Source organism: Phacochoerus africanus, chromosome 1 (genome assembly GCF_016906955.1).
Source record: "Phacochoerus africanus isolate WHEZ1 chromosome 1, ROS_Pafr_v1, whole genome shotgun sequence".
NCBI lineage: Eukaryota > Metazoa > Chordata > Mammalia > Artiodactyla > Suidae > Phacochoerus > Phacochoerus africanus.
Window position 1 is genome coordinate 264,801,249 of NC_062544.1, and position 11,280 is coordinate 264,812,528.

At 33.4% G+C, this 11,280-nt stretch overlaps 1 pseudogene; it reads right to left on the reverse strand.

Moving 5' to 3' along the window:
• Positions 1 to 9,929: 9,929 nt before the first annotated feature.
• Positions 9,930 to 10,424, reverse strand: LOC125111351 (PRA1 family protein 3-like; annotated as a pseudogene).
• Positions 10,425 to 11,280: the final 856 nt, after the last annotated feature.

An 11,280-nucleotide genomic window follows, 5' to 3' on the forward strand; every position in this document is an offset into this window, starting at 1 on the left:
CCACAGCTCATGACAATGCCAGATCCTTAACCTACTGAGTGAGGCCAGGTATGCATCCTCATGGATGCTAGTCAGATCCATTTCCGCTGAGCCACGATGGAAACTCATATATATATATATATATATATGCTTTTTAAATACAGTCTCCCAATCTGTGGTTTCACTTTCATTCCCTCAGATTGGTTTATACAGAGCAGAAGTGTTTTATTTTAGTGGAGTCTAATTTATCAATTTGTTCTCTCATGGGTCATGCCTTTGGTGATGTATCTAAAAACTCATTACTAAACCAAAGGTCATCTAGATTTTTTCATATGTTATCTCTATAGTTAATTTTTGAGTTAATTTTTATAAAATGTGTAAGATCAGTCTCTAGATTCTAGATTTTTTTTTTGGCATGGACTATATCTACTTGTTGCAATGCCATTTGTGAAAATTTCTCCAATCAATGATTTTTGCCAATGATCAGTTGACTTTATTTATATGGGTGTATTTCTGAGCTCTCTATTCTATTCTATTGATCTATTTTACTACTCTTTAACTAATACCATATTGCCTTGACTGTTGCTTTCTAATGAAAAAAATGAAGTCAGGTCACGTCAGCCCTCCAACTCTGTCCTTTTTCAATATTGTATTGGCTATTCTGGCCACCAGTCATAGTTCAGGTTTATGTATAATGCTTAGGAACATGGTTCTCAGTTCCACAGAAAAATTGTGGAAACTATGCAAAAGAATCCTCAAAATCATCTTGTTTTTCCTATGGTAAAGGTAACTAGAGTGTATTTATATGAAATATGAAAATCCACTGTTTTAGGGCTGCTGTAGCATTCATTTTTTGGCACTTCAGGCTGCAGTCCATTTTTCCACAGTTATAAAAACAAAACCCTTTAGGCATTTGGAAGTTGCACAGTGAGACATCTATGAGTCACAAATGTGATGAGGATAGCATCTGACATCTGCCATGGAAGCAAATCATAATATTTTTTGTGATAAAGTGAGTAAACTACATACTAAATGGGGATTGGAATGATGAGATGGTTTACAAGGTACATAAGGTTGTGATTATAATTTTTTTTTTAACTAAAATATATGGAGTTGCCCCTTGACCTACACATCCACATACTTTCTTTCATAATGACCATTTTCTCTCTAATTCTATTATTTTATTTTTTCTCTATACATTCCCTTTTGTACTTCAAATTCATGTTTAACAATGTTGACTTAATACTGGATAATTAAAGAATGGATGAAAATCCTTCAAAAAATAAATGAAGTGTCTTTATCACATTTTGATTACTTGGGTTTACTGCATCTCATCGTTGAGAATCAGATGTATTTTTTCAGTGTGAAAAAAATGCATGTTTTAATTTTATCTTATAATTTTAATATAAAAATACTTTAAAATAAAATTATATATTTTCAAGAGTTTTTGAAATTTATCTTAAAATTATATTAAAACAAATTTATTTATTTAATTTTTTCCTTTTTATGGCTCCACCTTCTGCAAATGGAAATTCCTTGGCTAAGGATCGAATTGGCGCTGCAGCTTCAAGCCTATGCCACAGCCATGGAAACCCTGGATCCGAGCCACATCCACAGCTTCTGTATACTTCAGCTTGCAGCAACCCTGCATCTCTAACCAACTGAGTGAAGCCAGGGATTGAACCTGCATCTTCAAACACTATCAGGTACTTAACCCACTGAGCCATGACGGGAACTCCTAAATATTTCTTTTTTGAAACTAGTCTTGTATGTGATGTTTAAAGAAATATTTGGTCAAACATTTATTAAATATGTTATCTTGTAGTAAAATATTAAATATTTTAAATTGATATTTTAAATAATGAAAAATATTATAATTATCCCTCCTTCATAACTTTAAAAATTTTCATTCTATAAGTCAATATCACTATAGAATATTAAATACAACTGTTTTCATTTCAGAGGTTATTTCATACTTGTATGCAATGATATTTTATAACTTTAGATAAAAACTAAGATTTCTACAGAGCTGTGTAAGATTTGAACATGTAAAAAATTATTTAATAATGATCTTATCAAGCAATTGATTTTGAAAAAATGTTTTAAATGCATTACATATGTTACAGGTATAGTTTAAGTTTTGTAACACTCTCACACAATAAAATGTGTGGACCTTTAATCTTTTATCTATTAATTAGATAGTCAACATTAGAAATATTTGGAAATAAGTAATTATGCTGGCTCAGTTCCTTTCGATTGCAAATTTTGGGAAATTTATGTTGAGAAACTGCATTTAAAAATGTATTATGTAAATGTTTTCTACCCTGTTAAAATGAACTTTGGCCAGTTAGATTGTTTTGCTAAGTAAGAAAATAATCTCGGCATAATTATCACAATAATATCCTTTCCAGAAACTCTTCAAATTCTTAGGCAACCCAGATTTATAAAAGTAAACTTTTAAGATAGGCCAGGGTTTTTTAAATTTAACTAAAACGTTTCAATTATCAACACATTCTGGGCACACAGTTTTATCAAAAGAAATTTACTTTGATCTTTCAAGTGGCTTATAGTGCCTGATTTAATCCATATACTCTTTTGGTCATAAACATTCTTGTTAAAATACAGACAGCTAGAGGATTCACAAAAAAATGCTGTAGAAAATAGAAAACCAATTCTTAGATCAGAAGAATTTCTCGATTTAAATATTCTATACACTTGTCTATGTGAGTCACTGTGAAAATCAACCATAAAAATGAATTTTCCTTTTTGCTTAAGATGTGTTTGTATAAAGTATTCTTTTGGGGGGAAAAATAATATCTTTGTAGCTTAACTTATATTCTCCCCAAACATCATAAAGTGCTTTAAAAAAAAGCTAAGACTTTTAATCACAACTGTAAAATGAAAAATGCTTCAATAAAGCAAACTGAATTATTATTTACCAATGAATTTTGTCAGGTAAATTCATCAACCTCTCCACCCACATTTGAAAGAAAGACTCCCTTTTAAAAACTGACAAAACTGGTTTGAATAGTCTGACAGCATTTGGATTAGTTCAACAAAGAAAGATTAAATAATGTATTACCAGAACTCCTATTGAAGATAATTAGCATTTTTGTTAAAAAAAAAACAAAGAAATTCCAAGATTTTTTTCTTTCCCATAGGGAAATAATACTTCATTTCACCTGGTGATTTTGCTCATACATATATGAATGACATTGCTTTGTGTCCATTAACTATGAAAAAATGCAGGGAAGGATTTTCTAGTAATATTTTAAAAAGCAAATATCCAAAAGAGCCCTTCTTTCTCAAATTTGAAGATAATTTCACCATCAACCTGCCACTGAGAGTAATAAGAAATGAAAGTTACTTTTCTCACCAATTTCTTTCTTCAAAATAGAAGACTAGCAACTAGTGTTTCATATTTTTCTCCTATCAAAACTGGAACTAGATGTTAGTAATCTAAAATATTTTCCTTAGAAATGTATATGGATGCATTTCTATTATTTGCAAGACAGCTATTCTTTTCTTCCCTTTCAACATAATTCAATAACTTTTAGATTATCATTTTTAAAGAACTTTAATATTAAGGCCAATCTATACACCTTTTCATGTTGTGCACTTTGAATGGCACTTTGAATGCACTTTGAATGGCACATGGGAGCTGAAATTTAGCTTGTGATTCTCACCAAATCAGGAGACTAGGAATGGAGATATTTTCACCCAGAGGAAGAGAAATCTTTTTTAATTGACTCGAGTTCAATTAGTTCAATGATTAGCCTGTATAGACAGGCTAATCATGCACAATATCATATATGCTTTTAAAATTAAGAGGATGCAAGCCATAGTAAAATATATTTTATACATTATATTAAAATTTAAGAAATATTATTATTTGAAATGTTTATATCTTCATTTGACTTTGATCATAAGTTTCAATTTCTGGCTCCTTTACTTGTAGAAAATATTTAAAATTAGGTGAACAGTCAGCTGATGCTACACCAGCTTTAAAAATCTGAAATACTCAGTATGCCTTGGGAAAGAGCCACTGCCCTGGGTTTCTCAGTTTTCTTCTCCTCTGATCTGGGCACTTGGCTTCTCTTTTAGACATCATGGACTTTTTAAAAATCTGAATACTAAAGGGTTAACTCAAGGCTCAGTGGGGAGCTGTAGAGATCTAGGATCTTACTCTAGAGCTGAGGCTGGTATCCATTCTGATTATGCTATTCTGAATGAGATCCTGGTTCAGAGATTGAAAATAAGTACAGAAATATATGGATAAAATGATAAAATTTTAAAGAAATTTTCTCACCTTTATTTACTGTACTGTATCCACAACAGCAATCTGCTTTGAACATGCTCACTTTTCTCAGGATTAAGCGCTAACTTTTCCTTCTTCCTAGAATTAAACCAACCCTCTTTTCATTATGTCATCCAACTCTATCCAAAAGTAGCTTTCTGTAAGAAAGTCTCTATTTTTGGAGGTTTGACTTCTGCCAGTTTTTAAGCATCCCCTCTTCTATTTTCTCTTTTGCTTCATGTCAGGACAAGCTGATGGGAAATCCCTATCTACTTCAGAAATGCTCTTCAAAAGGAAATAGCCTCTGTACCTTCTTAAAGTAAGATCCAGATTACTTCTCTTCTCTGGATTACTTAAATAGTCACCTAATTTGTCTAACTCACTGCATTCACAGCCCTCTGATCCACCATTAATAATTTTGCTAAATTTCCTATTGTAAATCCTATTATGCCATCTGTCTAAAATTCTTTAATGATCCATCATATTTATACAGCATTCTACTTCACCTGCTTTATCTTTGACTATATCTGACTCTTATGCTATGACCAGCCAAATGAAATAATTTTACTTCTGAAAAATAAAACAAAAAAAATTATTTTTCCTCAATAATGTCAAATAATCATTGAAAATTCCTTTTAGTGTTATTTTCTGTTCTGAAAAGAATTCCATTTTGGAGTTCCTGTCATTGCTCGGCAGTAACAAACCTGACTAGTATCCATGAGGAGGTGGGTTTGATCTCTGGCCTTTCTCAGTAATCCCTGGCCTCACTCTATGGGTTAAGGATCTGGCATTGCCATGAGCTGTGGTGTAGGTGGCAGACATAGCTTGGACCAACGTTGCTGTGGCTGTGGCTGGCAGCTGCAGCTCCAATTCAACCCCTAGCCTGGGAATTTCCATATGCTGTGGCCCTAAAAATACCACAAAAAAAAAAAAAAAAGAATCCCATTTTTCCCAGGCTAATTTAGATTGCTTCCCACTTTATCCCAGTAATTAACTCTTTCAAACCCCAAATCTTATCTACTGAAAATGTTTTTTGCTATCCTTTCTCATTCTTAACTTTTCAACAACACAGTATTTTATACACCTTTATCAATAACATATATAACATATAACAATAATAAAATATTGTTAAATAATATGAAAATAAAATAATATATAACAAAGTCTAATCCATTTCATATGGCTAGTAAATAACTGTGAAGTGGATAAATAACTGGGACTATTCCCATATTGATAGGCCAGAGCCAGCCAAAATACTTAGCAGCATATGGTAACACACAGGAGAAGAAGGAATAGGTGATATAAGATACATAATATGTTAAATAAGTAATGTGTAAGGATCAATGAGTTAAAATACAATACTATTAGGTCAAAACAAACAGAGAAAAACCCTCCAAAAATATTCAAGTATTCTGATGCTGAGCAAAGGTACTCCTTTTGTCTAATGTGGCCAGATGTCTTCTCTTGTTTATTTGGTCCAGCTCTATTGCTTTCTGCTGGTGAGATATCTAATAGAGCTGAATTTCATTTTATTGCTTCAACGGTAACACCTTCATTATTGGAAAAGGCAGAAGTACAGAATTAGTGTTTACCATATATAATGTTAGGCAATATGAAGTTTCTTAAGGGCCAAGTTGGCTTTTTCTAAATTTTACTTTGATTCTGAGATTTCCCAAGCAATATTTACTTCAGAAAGACTTGATAAATTAAACTGTACACCTAAAAGCTTATAAAATAAAATAGAAATATTTTCTTTGGACAAAGTTTAGATAAGCTCTTGAGAAAAAAGGGGTTAAGAAAATGTGCATAAAATATAGAAAAGTAAACAAAAATTCTTGCACAAATACAGAACCAGTTCTATGACAGTGCTAAAACAACAACAAAAAGTTTAACTGTAAATGGAGCCTGAATTCTATCAAATATGAGTCTATAAAGTATGTTTCTGTGCATAATTTGATCACCCACATGTGAAACAACTTCAAATCCTTTTGGCTCACCTCTTGTAATCATTGCTGTGTCAACCAGTTCTGGCAGCCTTGACAATCTGAGAGCACTTTGCTTCTGGTTCACTCAGTATGCATTTCACTTCCTCTTCCCGGGATTCTTTGATGCTTTGGGATGATATGTACACTGAAAGCAGCGAACAATTTTTCTAAGGCTAGAGAGAGTTAAAACAAGTTCAGTGTGGTTGCATTATAGGAGGTAGAAGGATATGATATAACACCAAAAAAAAAAAAAAAAGGTAAAATCCAGGTTATAGAAGACATGATACTGCTGTTAAAATATATAATTAAAACTTCTTTTTCAGGTATTAGGAAGTCACTGGAGAGTTTAAGAAAGAGTGGTATTCTGAACTTTTTGTGGTTATTGTAGCTGCAGGATGGTGCAACTAAAGACAAAATGGTCATTAGGAAGCTATTAGCATCGTCCAGGTGGGTGAAGATAGTGTAGTGAAGGATGCTGACAGCAGTAGAGGTGAAATTATGTAAAAAAGTCTGAAAGATATTTAGGAAAATCAGAGAATAGTGACTAGAGAATGATGGAACATCAGAGTAAAGCAAAATGACTTTCTAAAATGATAGCTGAAATCGATGTGTGAACCTTTTCAGCATTATTGAAAGGTTCTCTAGTGATTTGGGCAGGGAAATGGGGTAAAACTTGTGGTTTCAGAAATCAAGTGGGACAAAAAAGATTTGATGATTGTTATCCAAGTATTACAAAGTTGTTTTTCAAAGATTAGAATTTGCAAGACATATAAAATATATTCCTGCAAACATGGACAAACAAAATGTTAATTTTTTCCCAAATAAAAGCCCTACAACTTTTTATTAATTTTTTTTTTCTTTTGTTGTTGTTGTTGCTATTTCTTGGGCCACTCCTGCGGCATATGGAAGTTCCCAGGCTAGGGGTAGAATCGGAGCTGTAGCCACCGGCCTACTCCAGAGCCACAGCAACGTGGGATCCGACCCGAGTCTGCAACCTACACCACAGCTCACGGCAACGCCGGATCGTTAACCCACTGAGCAAGGGCAGGGACCGAACCCGCAACCTCATGGTTCCTAGTCGGATTCCTTAACCACTGCACCACGACGGGAACTCCAACTTTTTATTAATTTTAATTTTTTTTTTTTTTTGGACCCATCCAAGGCATGTGGAAGTTCTCAGGCCGGGGTATCAAACCCATACCATAGCAGCAACCAGAGCCACTACAGTGACAATGCTGGATACTTAACCGGCTGGGCCAGAGGGGAACTCCTCCAAACAGCTTTTCAGTATGCATTCTTTTAGTTGTTTTTTTTTGTTTTGTTTTGTTTTTGTCTTTACTCTTAGCAACATGGCAAGAACAACTTTTTATTTTTATTCTTATAATTAATGAATGGACAGTGTTCCATTGGACAATTAGATTGTTTCTTATCCTAAACACATAATTAATTTATTAGGGATACATTTTTAGAGGTTTCATTGTTGAATAAAAATCCATGTCTACATTGAAGCTTTTAATACATATTTTAAAATTCACAATGGCATTATGTTAAACTCAAAAAAAATACCTATTTCGACTAAGCATAGTTTTTTTTTTGTTGTTGTTGTGGTGTTTTTTTTTTTTTTTTTCAAAAGAAAGAAAAGGAAATTAAAAGAAAAACAAGGACCTGGGTGAGAATTCTACCCTCACTTAGATGTACGCTTTGGAATTCTTAAGAAAATACTTTCACAAATTTGTTTTCCACATTTGCTTGTTATAAAGATTAAATGAGACAGGCATGAGTTGTGAAAATCAGATACTATAATACTCCTAGTGCATTTTCTGTAAACATTAATATTATTCTGGACAGCACTAGTTTCCTACCTCCCTGACCAAAAAAAAAAAAAAAAAAAAAGTTATCTTCAAAATCTGGCCATGAAATCAGCAACCCTTACCAGATAAGTTTAGAAGCAATTTTTACATTTAAAAATATTGAGAAGTCTTTTCTCCTTGTGTTACAGCAATATTTCAACTTAATTGTATATTACTAATTACTGACAAGATTAGCACAACTAAGGGTTGCCTCTATGGTCTTGCTGTACATAATGTGGGAATTTACTTACTTTCTTGCTTTCATGTGAAACTCTTAAGATTATATATGTGAATATTAATCTATATTCTCTACTGATTAGCCTTTTTTTAAACCTATATTTTATTGTATCTATACTCTATTCTAATCTTCCCAATGTTTTCCCCATATCGTGCCTTAGACAACAGTTCACCTTTTCCATGGCCTTCAAGGCTTTAAGCAATCAGGCCCCCGAAAATTTTGACATATGAGGAATTTGATATCACTCTCCCAAGCAGATGCTGAAAATATTGAAAAATATAAGATTCTATCCAATTATGTATGTAATCAGAGCTTTAGAATAAAAGAAGAGAGTTTTGGTTTTGATTCTATTAAAATTTGCTGTAAATTTCATAGATTTCTGAAAAATGTAGATACATGTAACATATATTTTAAGTATTTCTTTCAGTAAGAAAAATAACCTACATTTGGGATAATGAGACCTGTACCAATTCTTGGTCAAAGTCAAAAAATCATAGTCCTGTACTCAATGAAGGAAACCTACTTATTAGGTAACAGAGTATCACTGAGGGATACATGAGTATGAATTCCCATGTTAAAAATAGAGTATCATAATATGCTTGTTAATAGTTCATTTTACCTTTAATGTATTCTCTTATCGCCATCATATCACATATACTAAGAAAAGTGAAATGGAATAAAAGTTCCTTTGCTTTCTTAATGTTAGTTTAATAGCCAGTAGACTTAGTGTTCTAATAATATTTACAAATTTGATTTGTACAAATTTACAAATTTGATGTGTACAATCATCTTCATTAAAATCCTTTCATTTATGATACATGACCATCAGTTTATTGATGTGATAAATGGCAATTGAAACAGGGTACAATTTTGGCTGCTGAAAAAAAATATCCCACTGAAAAGTATCTTAAAAAACATGGAAGTTTATTTCTCTATTAGATAAGATTCCATGCCTTAGTAGGTAAGATCTAGAATAGTAGCTCTACTGCATTAATGATCCGTGGTCCTTCTTTTGCTTTTGGCTTATCTTTGGTATCCATCCATAGATTTTATCTTTTTTTTTCATCGTCCAAAAGGCTCATTACCATATGTGTATTTCTGCTGGCAGGAATAGAATAAGAAGAAAATTTTTTTTTCTTTTAATGATAGAACAGTGTAATTGCCTATACCATATCCACTTCATCCCATTCATCAGTTCTAGATACATGATCTAGTTGCAAGATAGTCTTTTCTTGGTTATCATGTTCCCAGCTCCAGCTAACATTTCTATTGCCACAGACAAATGGGCAAAGAAATGTCATAAAATAACCCACCAATTCTGCAAAGTTAATGAAAGAAATCCAAAATCTATATTTGTTCTTATTCTATCATTGTCTGTTAGTGGTTTTTTTTCCAGAAATCGTTTTATTTTGATTTTTTCTTTTTTAAAAAAACAAGACTGCTGAGAATAATACAGGTTACAGAACTGTAACCTCCTTAAAGAAGATGGCATTTAGCTTGCAACAAATGCCTGCTATTACAAACACATTACCAGCCTTTTAAAGACTGACAAAAAGTTGACAAAATATTGTCACAAATAGCTAGCTTTCTAACACACTCAGGATAATGCCCATGGGCGTCCTCTTCATACCGATTACCTCCATTTTTTTTCTCCAGTTTGTTCTTGAGGTTCCGGAGTCTCAGCGACACGTGGATAAACAGCAGCAGCAAAGGGAAAGTGATGCTGAACGCGAAGACCGTGACTCCCCCAAACACGTATATGAGGAAGTAGCTGGCCAGCATGACCACCACGACAAACACCGTGGGGTCCTGCTTCTTTATCTGGCAAAGAATGTCTTTATTGTGGGCTTCCCCAGCCCCACCACGATGCCTCCAAGGATCGTGTTGAAAGGGCTTGGGAACCCCATGACAGAAATCATCATAGCAGCCACCACCAGGTAGTTGCTCTAATACAGCGGGTTGCTCACCATGAGGTTGTTCCATTTGGCAATGTCCCTAAGGTCCGACCGGGTGAAGCAGTCAGAGCCTGGGAAGAAATCGTCCCAGGCTCGCAGCAGAGTGGTGTTCACATCCATGTCTATCTTCCCACTTCTCCATTTTCTGTTAGTGTTAACACTAATGTGTGTGTGTTTCTAAATCCAGAATTGTTTTATACTTATATGTTGAAGCAAAGATGTATCTTACAGTAAATTTACTTAAGATGTTCTAACCAAATAAGAGCATTTGTGCATATGTGTTTATGCATAGCATGTGATATGTATCACACATACAGTGATGTGCGTTACACATATGCATGAAAGATGCATCTACAGGATGCATAATTAATGGATTAAATGTAAACAGAAATTACACATGGGATTGCCTGGTATCACAAAAAGTGATGCAAAAATGAGCAGAATTCTCAGAAAAATAAAATTACTCATTCGATTTGCTTTCTTTTTTTTCTTTCTTTTTCTTTCTTCTTCTTCTTTTTTTTTTTTTTTTTTTTTTTTGGTGTTACTGATAATGAAATTGTTGTCTGTTTCATTTGTTTAATTTTTGGCTGTCCTGTGGCATGTGGAGTTCCTGGGCCAGAGATCAGATCTGAGTCACAGTTGCAACCTATTCAGCAGCTGCAGCAATGCCAGATCCTTTAACCCAGTGTGCCAGTGTGACAGGCCAGAGAATCAAACCTGTGTCCTGGTGCTGCAGAGACGCCCCTGATCCCATTGTACCACGTGAGAAACTCTTCATTCAATTTTCTATCACCAAATATCAAATCATTTTAAGTGATAATAAAGAGAAGTTCTTATATTGCTTTTCAGTCATTCCACAATTCTAATAGATTATATATTTTTTAAGTTTACTTTTTGTATTTATTTTCCCTAACCTTCTAATGCCTTTTTTGAACAATATGTACAGATTTTATAAGCAGGTGTGTGGCTTTAGGAA